The sequence below is a fragment of the Neodiprion lecontei genome, unplaced genomic scaffold (assembly GCF_021901455.1).
Source record: "Neodiprion lecontei isolate iyNeoLeco1 unplaced genomic scaffold, iyNeoLeco1.1 ptg000063l, whole genome shotgun sequence".
Classification (NCBI taxonomy): domain Eukaryota; kingdom Metazoa; phylum Arthropoda; class Insecta; order Hymenoptera; family Diprionidae; genus Neodiprion; species Neodiprion lecontei.
The window spans coordinates 37,524-51,698 of NW_025791834.1; positions in this window are offsets into that span (position 1 = coordinate 37,524).

The window sequence follows — 14,175 nt, forward strand, 5'->3', positions numbered from 1 at the left end:
GACGTCAGAGCCTTGGAATGCGGCTCTTTGTTGGCGGAGTCCCGTTAGGTCCGACCTGTTGCTGCCTGCCTGCGTGCACGTGTTCGGGGTCCGGCGCCGACTTGTCGCTGCCTGCCTGCTTGCACGTGTTCGGGGCCTGACGTCATGCTGTGAGGGTTGTCTGGTTTATGGCCCTGTTGTAAACCGGTCCCTGGCTAAGTGCGGGTCTGGCTTTCATCCCTGTTTATGGCGGTCGAGTAGAACAGGTTTTTCCCGCTCGACCCTTGGCCTTTGTTCTGAGTTGGCGTCGGTCCGTCGGCCTGGGCTGGAATTGTTTGGCTCAGTTTCTCCTCGGGTATCGGATCGCCGTGTCGATGTTTCTTCTTAAGTGCTTCTCGGTACTTGGACGAATTATTGCTTCCGTCTGTTTAGCGTACCGAGGTTCGGGGCTGTTTAGTCTAGAGCGTATCTTAACTATGCAAAATCTTATCTTTACTAGGATGAACGCTCAGCGGGTGTTTATGTTAGGGTTCGCCTACGAACCTTTGTTTAAGTGCTTCGAGTCCCGCTGGCCGCTCTGGTTACAGTTATTTATTTATTCTAACAAATGTGGTTATTTCTAAGAAGTGCACGTGGTCGAGCGCTGGTCGTGCGGAATGTCACGTAGGCCTGCTGAAGGCGTATTTCGGATGAAGGGATAAGGTTTCCCTTTTGCGCGTCGATGACGTGTACTCCTTTTATGTAATATGAATATGAGTATATTATATTTATGGGTAAGTTTATACGATTGTTTATTATATCGTTTATTTTATCATTCGTAATAAGACGGCATGATAATCATGAGTATGCATATATATGTGTGCATTCCTGAATAGCGCGATGTGCGTGTATTTCTCATAGTGTAGTATATGATGAGCGGGCGAGCCAAGATGGCGGCCTCTTAGCACGACTGTAAATATGGCTTGCTGCCTGGTGCTTTCTGCCGGGTACGCCATGTTGCCTTGCTCTTCGCTTATGAGATATTATAATGTATTCCTATATTTTAGGTATAATACAAGTATGTGTTATGCTAATAGTAGTATACTCGAGGTAAGAGAGCAACAGTTTTAGTATGATAATAGGAAAAATATGTATATGGTAGACGTTCTTCCGGGGACGTCACACCCCCCTCCTTATTTGAAGGAAATAAGTTTTTATTTCCGTAAAAGATCTTAGCGGCGTTCGCTAAACCAAGTTAAGATCTTTTGCTCTCTGTTGTGCTCTTTCCTCGAGCTTCTTCAACTCTATGTCAGAATTCAAGTCTAGATTTTCTGGAAAGTGAATTGACTGTGACGGAACGTGGTAAATTATTTTATTCAGTGGTTCCGTCTGCTCCTGGGCGTCAGTCGTCATTGGTTGATCGGTCTTTTGTCCTCGTAGGTGCATTAACAGATGCGTCACCGAGTCCCACAGGGAGGCTATCAAGTGGTAACTGCATCCATATGCTGTGTGGAGCGTGTAACCATGTATGCATGTGTCGATTAAGAATTTCAGCAGTGCCCATACGGCCCAGATCCCCCATATTCCTCCGACAACACTCCCGAAGGTGGTGAATCCAGTAAATAATCTTTTTGCCGTTGATTCTGCTATTCGCGTTAGAGTCTTTTCGTCTAACAGGTTATACATATTGATTGTTCCCGTCCCGATGGTCTCGCCTCGGGCGCCTCTGGATATGGTGTCGAGTAGTGCAGGTTTTTCTGCCGGAAACATGATGTGTTCCCGTAATTCTTGCAATTCCTCCTCAGTGTAAATTCCGCTTGATCCCAAGGGTCCAGGATTACTATATTTCCAATTCATGTTTGTCAAGGGCTTGAGTTTCTGCGGTACCTTGGCTTCGGATGCCCTGGGTGTGAACTTGTACCACGTCTCTTCTACCTTAAACATTGGCGGCACGACCTCGTTGCAGCTCCTCCTGGTTCCGGTCTTCACGAGAATCCTCGACTTGGGTCGCAGGAACATGCTCTCATTTTGGTGATTCACAGGAAGATCATTGTAACATTCTGCCGTCTTGCGGAATTCCACTTCTACTGGGATGCATTTCATGATATAGATTACTTCGCCGGCTATTGTTGCAAAATAGCCGGGGCCCTTCATTAGGTTAAAGGCAAAACTGTCAGGTGATAATTCAGCGAGATTTAATGCATTTTTCAGCACCTGTTGTTCTAATTTACATTTCTGCTCGATCACGTCCCTGTATAGGTTGGTGGTCTGCGTCCTGATGTGTTTTTCTACATAAATGAATTTTGAGTTGATGTACGAAAAGATGTCGATGTTTGATACTGCTAATCTTGATCGTTGTTTGAAGACTTCCGTTGGATTGGTCTCAAAGATAAATAGACGGGGGTGCTCTGTGTTTATGATCTTATAGCCGCAAATGGTGGCTCTGGACCTTTCCATTAGCGCAAAGGTTGTGTCACCCGTCTGTAGCTAGTAAACGGTTGGAGAGTCCGTCGCGTTCGTTCGGTCTGCGTATCCCGTGTATAGTACGTCGTATTTGTCAAATTTACATTCGTCGAGGGGCGTTGTTGTCCAGTAGGTATGGCCACCCTCATCGTCGATGCACTGCCCGTCTCCAAAAGGGCAGGTTGTTCCACTCTTCAGCAGAATTTGGTTGTTGGAGATCTTGACGTTCGCCGTGTACGAGTAGACCGAAATCTTGATTACTGCCTGCACGACAGCGCTTTCCCACTGTCCATAACCGTCATTGTAATATTGCCCTTGGCAGGTTCCGTCAGAGGTAAGGCTGCCGGCCAAGGTGGCGTCGCGTAGCGTCGTTACGTTTGTTGGGATCTCGACCAAATGCGTCTGTGACCCGAGGGTCAGCGTACCTGTGCGATGTAGCGTCTCACATGCTTCCCTTGAGATTCTTGGAAGGTAAGCCTTTCTTCCTCCGTCGGTCACCGAGTTGTGTGAAAATTGTCCGCATCGGTAAACTGTTCTGTCGATCTCCACTTTGCATTGTAAGACTTGCGCCTGTTTGTATTCCGTGAGTTGGAGCAATTGTATAAACGTTCGTTCGTTTTGTGTCTTGTCGTGTTCCAAATCACATTGGTCGATGTCTAGTAGATTTATAGTTGTTACGTTAAGGGCGGCTCCGCCACAGTCATACCCGATTAATGCATGGGCCCCCTTCAACCAATAAATGGTAGTGAGGAGTACGAGGACGGACCTCATGGCTGGGGTTTGCATTGACCCTGTAACGTATGTCATAATACCTATAAATTCTGACGTCTACCCTTAAACCTGCTTAGTGTACAAAATTATACGGCGTCTTTGAACATCTGACTGCCTACATAGTTAACAATTGGGCCGGAGACGGTGTACTTGGACACTTCGCCGTCCATGCCTTTACCTACGTATGTGTACGCTTCGTTCAGGTCTGGGTGAAATAGCACTGATATGTGGGTTTCGTCCGGGCGGGCGAAAAACACATCTAATACTTGATCTACTATGCCTCTTTGGCTGCGAATTCTTTTATAATACGTTCTGTAGTCGCCTTCACCCAAATCTGTTATTTTTATCATTTCCCTAAGTAATGACTTGAAAGCTTCATTGGCCTTAAAATATAGTGTTATTGTAACTTTGTACATTATGATTTTAATGTTTGTGACTGGGTATGGTAGTGTCTGCGGCTTTTCAATGAAAACTACTTCGAGATGATCGTCTTCCTCATTAGCCGGGAGATTCATTATATTATTGTGTTCTTACTTTCTAGTGATTCCTGTGGACAGAATAATAAAGGATAGGTGCGATTATGCCTTTGCCTTTTTCAGTTTGTCCAGGTGGACCACCCTAGTTCTATTTTCAACAAGAATTTTTACATTATTATTGGGAAGAACTTCTATTACTTCGTGCGGACCAGTATAATGGTCAGCGAATTTGTTCTTTCTGGGCTCCTTTAGGAGGAACACCAGATCTCCTGGTTTTAATTGTAGCAATTTGATTTTATTATCATAGTAACGTTTATACTTGTGTTTTGCTTGAGTTAAATTCTCTGCTGCGAGAGTCTGTATTTCATGGAGATTTTTACATAAATCTAACAAGTAGCCTTCGTACGTCCTATCTGATATGGTTTCTATTGCTGCGTAGCTCGAGGGCACTCTTGCCTCTCGGCCGAATACTAATTCGTACGGTGAAAACCTTGTGCTTTCATGAGTACTGGTATTATATGAAAACATTGCTAGCTCTAGCCACTCGTCCCAGTCGTTCTTGTCTGTAACGAACTGTTTCAAGTATTCTATTAGAACGTGGTGTGACCTTTCAATCGAACCATTTGACTGCGGGTGGAAAGCTGTGGTCCTGTTTTGTGTTATTCTAAATCGCTTTGTGATCGCCTTCATCAGTGAGCTAGTTAAATTGGCGCCCTGATCCGTGAGGATATGACGGGGTGCGCCGTAAATACAAATGAAGTTTTTTACCAAGCCATCAGCGATTGCCACCGAGTCGGTTTCTTTCAACGGGATTGCTAGCGAGTATTTGGTGAGGAGGTCTTGGATTGTTAAAATATGACTATTTCCTCGTTTTGTAATGGGCAGAGGGCCCACAACGTCCATGGAGATTTTCTCAAAGGCAGCGTCAGGAGTATCTGTTATTACCATTGGTTGCTTATGATTTACTCGCGTGAGCTTCCTAGTGGCGCACTGCCAACACCTGCCTATATAATCTTGTACCTGGCGTTTCATATTCGGCCATGCGTACTTTTGTCTAATTCTACGGTAAGTTTTGGTCACACCCTTGTGACCCCCTAACGCAGATTCATGATTTTCTTGAATAATTCCGGCCCTAAGCTCCTCCGCCGGAGTTTGAATTAAGTCCTCGTAAATAGTCAGCGTGCAAGGACAATCGCTGAGTGCGATTTTTATCCTATTTAAAATTTCCTTCCACGAAATATTATCTATGAATGCTGTTCTGGCTAGTGCTATTTCTGCTAACTCTATTTCCATAATTACGTCTAACAGAGATGCCAGAGCTTCTTTAAATATTTCTCTGTCGAGGTGCCTTTTTGTTGATTCTTTGATTGGCAAACATATAATGTTTCTATTGTCCTTTTGTATTAGCCTAGCTCTTCCTAGTGCTAAATCCTCTAATTTCGGTATCTTGAATTTACTGAATAGATCGTGCGCTCCGCGGTCTATAGGTTCACCCTGCTGCGAGACGAAACAGACCATGTTCCCTTTATGAATTGATAAGTTCTCCTTACTCCTAGTGATCTTTAATTCGGGGTCTGCAGCGAGCTCGTAGGGCTGCGAACCTGGTTCTACGATTTCGTCGGAGTCGCTTACGTCGCTGTCGACGCATTCATGCTCGCTACCGTGCTCGGAACCTGAATCCGAGTCTTCATCAGCATTGGTTGCTTGATTTTCTACAGGGGTGTCCTGGCCTATTACGTCAAAGGCTTTGTCCCTGTGATCTAAACTCGTCGACGCTTCCGGAAGGGAAATTCTACTGGTGTCCCCCCCCTTCTCCTGCTCCATCGTTTCGACTATAGGGTCCAAACCCGTGCTTTGATATTGGGGCGGCTCGTTTCCGAACTGTCCCAGAGGTGAACTTTCCCGATTGTCTGTCGAGGTTGGCCCAGTGGTCTCAACGTTGGGTGGAGGCAAAGCGTATATATGTATCTTGAAAGGTTGTTTGAACACCTTGTTGATTAGTTTTATTACGGTCTTCCAGGACAGTTTGTCAAGACCACAACCTATCCTGGGCATCGCGAGACGATAGTCTGCATTTCTTTTACACGTGCGCCTGAGCTGGATCAGGGCTTTTTCTAGATTTTTCAACGTAGGCTTATCGTTGCTACGTTTTTTTGTTATTAGATAATAAACGAAGCGCCTGCCCACCTGAAGCTGAGCCACTTCACCTACCTTGGCGTTTTGTTGTTTCAGTTCGTCAAGTCTACCAAATTTCTCCCGGAATTGCACTGCGATGCCGGCTCCCATATGCAGGTCCTCAGCTACGCAATGCACCAGCGAGAAATTTTCATCTACTGTAAATAGGTCTCCTGTCATTTCGGTCGTGACCGGAGGTAGCTCGAAAATGTCTTCGTTTGTGGTGTCGGTCTCGTCTGTCGTATCTAACTCTAGTGTCTGTATGGTCGCGAGTTCGGGGTCCAACGGGGCTGGATCCGTATCGTCGACCGGGTTTCTGGAGAGGGCGTCGGCGTTCGTATTCGCACGCCCTTCCTTATATTTTATTGTGCACTGAAACTCAGCTAGGAGGGTCTTCCACCTAATGAGTCGTGCACATGGGCTTTTATTTTTATGAAACCATGACAAGGCTTTTTGGTCAGATATTACGGTAAATTCTCTGCCGTAGAGGTACGGTCTAAAGTAATTCACGCACCAAACTACTGCTAAAAGTTCCTTCTCGAACGTAGAGTAATTTTTTTCGGCTGATGTTAACACCCGTGATACGTACGATATAGGTAAATCTTTCCCAATTTCTCCCTGACTCAGGACACCCCCGATTGCATAACCGGACGCGTCCGTTGTGACCAGGAAAGGTCGCTCGAAATCTGGGTACTGCAGGATCGGTTTCTCGCATAACCTGTCGCGTAAAAACTCAAAAGCTGATTGGTGTTGTTCTTTCCATTCAAAGCTTTCCCCCTTTTTGAGAAGGTTCGTGAGCGGTTTCGCGATTTTAGAAAAACCCGGTATGAACCGTCGGTAATAACCCGCTAGCCCTAAAAATTGCTTGATGTTCCTAGCATTTTTGGGAACTGGAAATTTTTTCACGGACTCGATTTTCTTTGGGTCCGGTTCCACACCTACGTCGCTGATCACGTGTCCTAAGTAAGTAACTTCGTGTCTGAGAAATTCACACTTGTCTGGTTGTAAGGCTAGGTTTGCCTTCCGCAATCTACTCATTAATCGCGTGACTTTTCGCTCGTGTTCTTCTAAAGTAGACGCGTATATTACTATGTCATCCAGGTATACGAACAGCTCTATACCCTGCGATCCTAACAACACTTGGTCCATTAGTCTCTGGAAAGTAGCTGGCGCATTCTTCAGCCCGAATGGCATACGCGTGAATTCATAATGCCCGTGCGGTGTCGAGAAGGCGGTTTTGGGAGCGTCCTTCTCGTCCATTTGTATTTGATGAAAGCCCGATGCTAAATCGAATACCGAAAAATACCGGGCATTCCCTAACTGGTCAAGGATTTCAGTGATGTTGGGCAACGGATATGCGTCACCTATCGTTTTTTCGTTCAATTTACGATAATCTATCACGATCCTCCATCTCTTATTTCCCTTCGAATCGGCCTTTTTCGGTACGATCCAAAGTGGCGAACTGTAAGGCGATACCGATGGCTTGATTACGCCATTCTGTTCCATTTCGGTCACCTGCCTAGCTATTTCGTCCTTGTGGACGGGCGGGAATCTGTATTGCTTAGTGTGTACCGGTAGGTCATCGGTGGTAGCTATTTTATGTTTCATGACACCTGTGCATCGGAGCTTGTCGTCCGGCAGATGAAAGACATCTGCGTTTTCTCGAACTATCCTGGCTACACTGTCTTTTTCCTCATCGTTAAGATGATCTAATCTCAATAATTTCGTAATAGTTTCGGAGCGTCTAGAGAGTTTCTCGTAGGAGTCAGTAACGTCTGTTATCGAACATTTGTTTATGGTAATGTGTTCGGTCTCCCCTAACGGTATTGCCTCGCTCGTATCCAACAGTTCTACGGTGGGGACTGGTATAAGTTTGTCCTCCTCCGTGGTGTTTACCGCGCGGATCGTTGCCCTACCTCCGTCATCCTTAACAATAGCGTTCCCTATATAGACTCCCTTGCAACTGTCAAGAAGGGGTACATATCCTTCTTTGATACTATCTTCACTAATTTTAATAGGGAAGGCTATGTTCGTACGCTTGGGCACGAGGACGGTTTCTCTATCATTAAAATAAACGGATTTGTTCAGTACTTCGAGGCATTGGTCCGCGTAGTTAACATTGGCTTCGAACTGGGTAAGGAAGGCTGACCCTAGGATACCGTCACTTTTGATGGGAAAGGTATTCTCAACTACGTGAAAATCCGTTTTGAAACCAAACATTTCCAATTCCGTTGCTCCTAAACTATAGTGTGGTACGTCTCCTATTCCTATAATAGTGATACGCCTCTTGGGGTTCACTTTACGAAAGTCTTTTACGTTAGAGGCTTTTACGATATTGGCCTCTGCTCCCGTATCTATCATGAAATCTATTGCAGTTTTCGTATCTTTGGAATCTAAGTTTACTGTAGGTATTTTTCCTTTTAAGTAGAGGCAGATGGACCTGTTTTCACCTCCTCTGTCTCTATGGCATTGGCCCTTGTTACTCGGGGGCTGCCAGTGTTCCCCGAGGGCCCTGCTCCGTTTCCCGAGTTGTTTCGGCTAATTGTTTCATGGTATCTACGTTTACGGCATTCGTTGTATGAATGTCCTATGCTCTTGCAGTAGCTACATTCGACTACGTTTGCACTTCGCGCTGTCGACTGTTGGCTCGACGGCGGTTTGTTTTTGTAACAATTTGCTGTGCTGTGGGTCGACCGCCCGCACAGCGTACACGATTCTCTATTTTCCACGGGTCTGCTTACCGCGGGTCTCCTAATCGCTCGGCACTGATCGGTTAGGTGATTACTACGGCCGCAATGTTTACACGGCTCTGCGTTATTACTCTCGGCCCTGCTCGCGCCGCGGCTCCTAGCCCGATCTCTATCCAATTCTAATGCCTTGCTGGCATCTATAGCCCTTTCGTAGGCTGTCTTCAGGTTAGAGTAACCTTTGATCAATACTGCATTCCGGCAGTCGCTCGGTAGTCCGCCGACAAATGCCTCGCAGACTTCCTCATCTAACCTGATTATCTCTGCATTGGTTAGCTCGCGGTTCTTTCTTCGTTCCGCTTCTATTAATCCCGTTTTTATGTCGCGGGTTCTCCCTATGTAATCTAGCACGTGTTCATCAGCGTATTTATACAGCTGACCAAGCTCTCCACGGTAATGATTCGCGGATCTAATGGGCGCGAATACTTCCGTGAGTTTGTCCAAGAGTCCTTGCAGGGTTGCAAAACTCTCGTCTTCGATTACTGCGTATGCTCGATCGGCGAGCTTGCTTCTGATGAGGCGCGTGAGGTACCCCTCCAAGCTGGGTGTTACCATCTCGAGTGCCCTCTTGCACGCCCGGTTAAACTGCATTGCGGTGATGTTTTTCCCGTCAAATTTTGGGACTACCGCTAACGCGTCTTTAACCGATATGGTGTGACGTCCCAGACGCACTAGTCAACAAAAAAAAACAATTCTTAACGTTGACGCACGCGGAGCGACACTGCAATAACGGAGCCCTGTTTTATTTGAGGGACCCGGGCCCCCGCTATGGATTATATTCGTCGTTTAGGATGATATGGGGTAACGTAAATGAGCGTCTTACCTTTAGTCGAGGTAGATGGTCTCTGGTTCGGAGTCCAGGTCGATAACTTCCGGCTCTTCTACCCAGTCGTATACGGTTGGTACAGGGAACAGCTTCCTCCTAATGTCGATTTGCTCGTATAACAGCCCCTCGCTGACTCTAGTAACCGTCTGTATGACTTCACGTTCTACCCCGTGAGTTGAGAACGGGTGGTCAACCTTGGGTTGGCTGGATGCGTGCGACGAGAAAGAGCCCGATTCTTCGTTAGAGCTAGGTTGTGTATAGATCGGAAGGATCTCTACTGGACCGTTGATACGTTTGATTCTGGCTTGTAATATAGCTTGCTTCTTAGCCCGTAGTCGTCGGCCTGCGCGATGTCTATTCTTACGACCGTGACGCTTACTGGACTTTGACATCTACCGATTATAGAAAGGGGTAGGAGTTAATTAACTTGGAAAAGCTAGTTTTACAAGCTTAATTAAGTCAGCGTCTCCGCTAACAACCAATGTTAATGTGGGTAAAAGGGAATTACCTTGGAATATTCACTGACTCTAGTTTTAGGTTCAAGAAATGAGAACTCGATGAAATAAATCTTTGTGTTTAGTATATTGTTACAGATAATTCGAAAAAAGGTACAATATTTAATATTCTAGTCGCGTATATTAAGAGTTTACGTTAAACAGAGCGCTTAAGCTATAGCGAATGTATACTAGTTCTAAACGTGCAAGTCAACTGTGTGACTCGTAGAGATTTACAAGAACTAGCGAATGTGTACAAGTTCTAAACGTGCAAGCTAACTGTGTAACTCGTAGAGATTTACAAGAACTCGACTGGTCTGCTTGAAGCGCGGATGAGAAGTGATGTCCAGGGTGCGAAGCGTCGACCGTCTCAGCTCTCGAGTGTCCTGGTGCGCATGCGCGGGGCGATGGTGCGCGCGCCGCTGGCCTGCCTTGACGCGCTCGGTGTCACGTAGGCGCGCGTGACGTCAGAGCCTTGGAATGCGGCTCTTTGTTGGCGGAGTCCCGTTAGGTCCGACCTGTTGCTGCCTGCCTGCGTGCACGTGTTCGGGGTCCGGCGCCGACTTGTCGCTGCCTGCCTGCTTGCACGTGTTCGGGGCCTGACGTCATGCTGTGAGGGTTGTCTGGTTTACGGCCCTGTTGTAAACCGGTCCCTGGCTAAGTGCGGGTCTGGCTTTCATCCCTGTTTATGGCGGTCGAGTAGAACAGGTTTTTCCCGCTCGACCCTTGGCCTTTGTTCTGAGTTGGCGTCGGTCCGTCGGCCTGGGCTGGAATTGTTTGGCTCAGTTTCTCCTCGGGTATCGGATCGCCGCGTCGATGTTTCCTCTTAAGTGCTTCTCGGTACTTGGACTATTTATTGCTTCCGTCTGTTTAGTGTACCGAGGTCCGGAGCTGTTTAGTCTAGAGCGTATCTTAACTATGCAAAATCTTATCTTTACTAGGATGAACGCTCAGCGGGTGTTTATGTTAGGGTTCGCCTACGAACCTTTGTTTAAGTGCTTCGAGTCCCGCTGGCCGCTCTGGTTACAGTTATTTATTTATTCTAACAAATGTGGTTATTTCTAAGAAGTGCACGTGGTCGAGCGCTGGTCGTGCGGAATGTCACGTAGGCCTGCTGAAGGCGTATTTCGGATGAAGGGATAAGGTTTCCCTTTTGCGCGTCGATGACGTGTACTCCTTTTATGTAATATGAATATGAGTATATTATATTTATGGGTAAGTTTATACGATTGTTTATTATATCGTTTATTTTATCATTCGTAATAAGACGGCATGATAATTATGAGTATGCATATATATGTGCACATTCCTGAATAGCGCGATGTGCGTGTATTTCTCATAGTGTTGTATATGATGAGCGGGCGAGCCAAGATGGCGGCCTCTTAGCACGACTGTGAATATGGCTTGCTGCCTGGTGCTTTCTGCCGGGTACGCCATGTTGCCTTGCTCTTCGCTTATGAGATATTATAATGTATTCCTACATCTTAGGTATGATACAGGTATGTGTTATGCTAATAGTAGTATACTCGAGGTAAGAGAGCAACAGTTTTAGTATGATAATAGGAAAAATATGTATATGGTAGACGTTCTTCCGGGGACGTCACACCCCCCTCCTTATTTGAAGGAAATAAGTTTTATTTCCGTAAAAGATCTTAGCGGCGTTCACTAAACCAAGTTAAGATCTTTTGCTCTCTGTTGTGCTCTTTCCTCGAGCTTCTTCAACTCTATGTCAGAATTCAAGTCTAGATTTTCTGGAAAGTGAATTGACTGTGACGGAACGTGGTAAATTATTTTATTCAGTGGTTCCGTCTGCTCCTGGGCGTCAGTCGTCATTGGTTGATCGGTCTTTTGTCCTCGTAGGTGCATTAACAGATGCGTCACCGAGTCCCACAGTGAGGCTATCAAGTGGTAACTGCATCCATATGCTGTGTGGAGCGTGTAACCATGTATGCATGTGTCGATTAAGAATTTCAGCAGTGCCCATACGGCCCAGATCCCCCATATTCCTCCGACAACACTCCCGAAGGTGGTGAATCCAGTAAATAATCTTTTTGCCGTTGATTCTGCTATTCGCGTTAGCGTCTTTTCGTCTAACAGGTTATACATATTGATTGTTCCCGTCCCGATGGCCTCGCCTCGGGCGCCTCTGGATATGGTGTCGAGTAGTGCAGGTTTTTCTGCCGGAAACATGATGTGTTCCCGTAATTCTTGCAATTCCTCCTCAGTGTAAATTCCGCTTGATCCCAGGGGTCCAGGATTACTATATTTCCAATTCATGTTTGTCAAGGGCTTGAGTTTCTGCGGTACCTTGGCTTCGGATGCCCTAGGTGTGAACTTGTACCACGTCTCTTCTACCTTAAACATTGGCGGCACGACCTCGTTGCAGCTCCTCCTGGTTCCGGTCTTCACGAGAATCCTCGATTTGGGTCGCAGGAACATGCTCTCATTTTGGTGATTCACAGGAAGATCATTGTAACATTCTGCCGTCTTGCGGAATTCCACTTCTACTGGGATGCATTTCATGATATAGATTACTTCGCCGGCTATTGTTGCAAAATAGCCGGGGCCCTTCATTAGGTTAAAGGCAAAACTGTCAGGTGATAATTCAGCGAGATTTAATGCATTTTTCAGCACCTGTTGTTCTAATTTACATTTCTGCTCGATCACGTCCCTGTATAGGTTGGTGGTCTGCGTCCTGATGTGTTTTTCTACATAAATGAATTTTGAATTGATGTACGAAAAGATGTCGATGTTTGATACTGCTAATCTTGATCGTTGTTTGAAGACTTCCGTTGGATTGGTCTCAAAGATAAATAGACGGGGGTGCTCTGTGTTTATGATCTTATAGCCGCAAATGGTGGCTCTGGACCTTTCCATTAGCGCAAAGGTTGTGTCACCCGTCTGTAGCGAGTAAACGGTTGGAGAGTCCGTCGCGTTCGTTCGGTCTGCGTATCCCGTGTATAGTACGTCGTATTTGTCAAATTTACATTCGTCGAGGGGCGTTGTTGTCCAGTAGGTATGGCCACCCTCATCGTCGATGCACTGCCCGTCTCCAAAAGGGCAGGTTGTTCCACTCTTCAGCAGAATTTGGTTGTTGGAGATCTTGACGTTCGCCGTGTACGAGTAGACCGAAATCTTGATTACTGCCTGCACGACAGCGCTTTCCCATTGTCCATAACCGTCATTGTAATATCGCCCTTGGCAGGTTCCGTCAGAGGTAAGGCTGCCGGCCAAGGTGGCGTCGCGTAGCGTCGTTACGTTTGTTGGGATCTCGACCAAATGCGTCTGTGACCCGAGGGTTAGCGTACCTGTGCGATGTAGCGTCTCACATGCTTCCCTTGAGATTCTTGGAAGGTAAGCCTTTCTTCCTCCGTCGGTCACCGAGTTGTGTGAAAATTGTCCGCATCGGTAAACTGTTCTGTCGATTTCCACTTTGCATTGTAAGACTTGCGCCTGTTTGTATTCCGTGAGTTGGAGCAATTGTATAAACGTTCGTTCGTTTTGTGTCTTGTCGTGTTCCAAATCACATTGGTCGATGTCTAGTAGATTTATAGTTGTTACGTTAAGGGCGGCTCCGCCACAGTCATACCCGATTAATGCATGGGCCCCCTTCAACCAATAAATGGTAGTGAGGAGTACGAGGACGGACCTCATGGCTGGGGTTTGCATTGACCCTGTAACGTATGTCATAATACCTATAAATTCTGACGTCTACTCTTAAATCTGCTTAGTGTACAAAATTATACGGCGTCTTTGAACATCTGACTGCCTACATAGTTAACAATTGGGCCGGAGACGGTGTACTTGGACACTTCGCCGTCCATGCCTTTACCTACGTATGTGTACGCTTCGTTCAGGTCTGGGTGAAATAGCACTGATATGTGGGTTTCGTCCGGGCGGGCGAAAAACACATCTAATACTTGATCTACTATGCCTCTTTGGCTGCGAATTCTTTTATAATACGTTCTGTAGTCGCCTTCACCCAAATCTGTTATTTTTATCATTTCCCTAAGTAATGACTTGAAAGCTTCATTGGCCTTAAAGTATAGTGTTATTGTAACCTTGTACATTATGATTTTAATGTTTGTGACTGGGTATGGTAGTGTCTGCGGCTTTTCAATGAAAACTACTTCGAGATGATCGTCTTCCTCATTAGCCGGGAGCTTCATTATATTATTGTGTTCTTACTTTCTAGTGATTCCTGTGGACAGAATAATAAAGGACAGGTGCGATTATGCCTTTGCCTTTTTCAGTTTGTCCAGGTG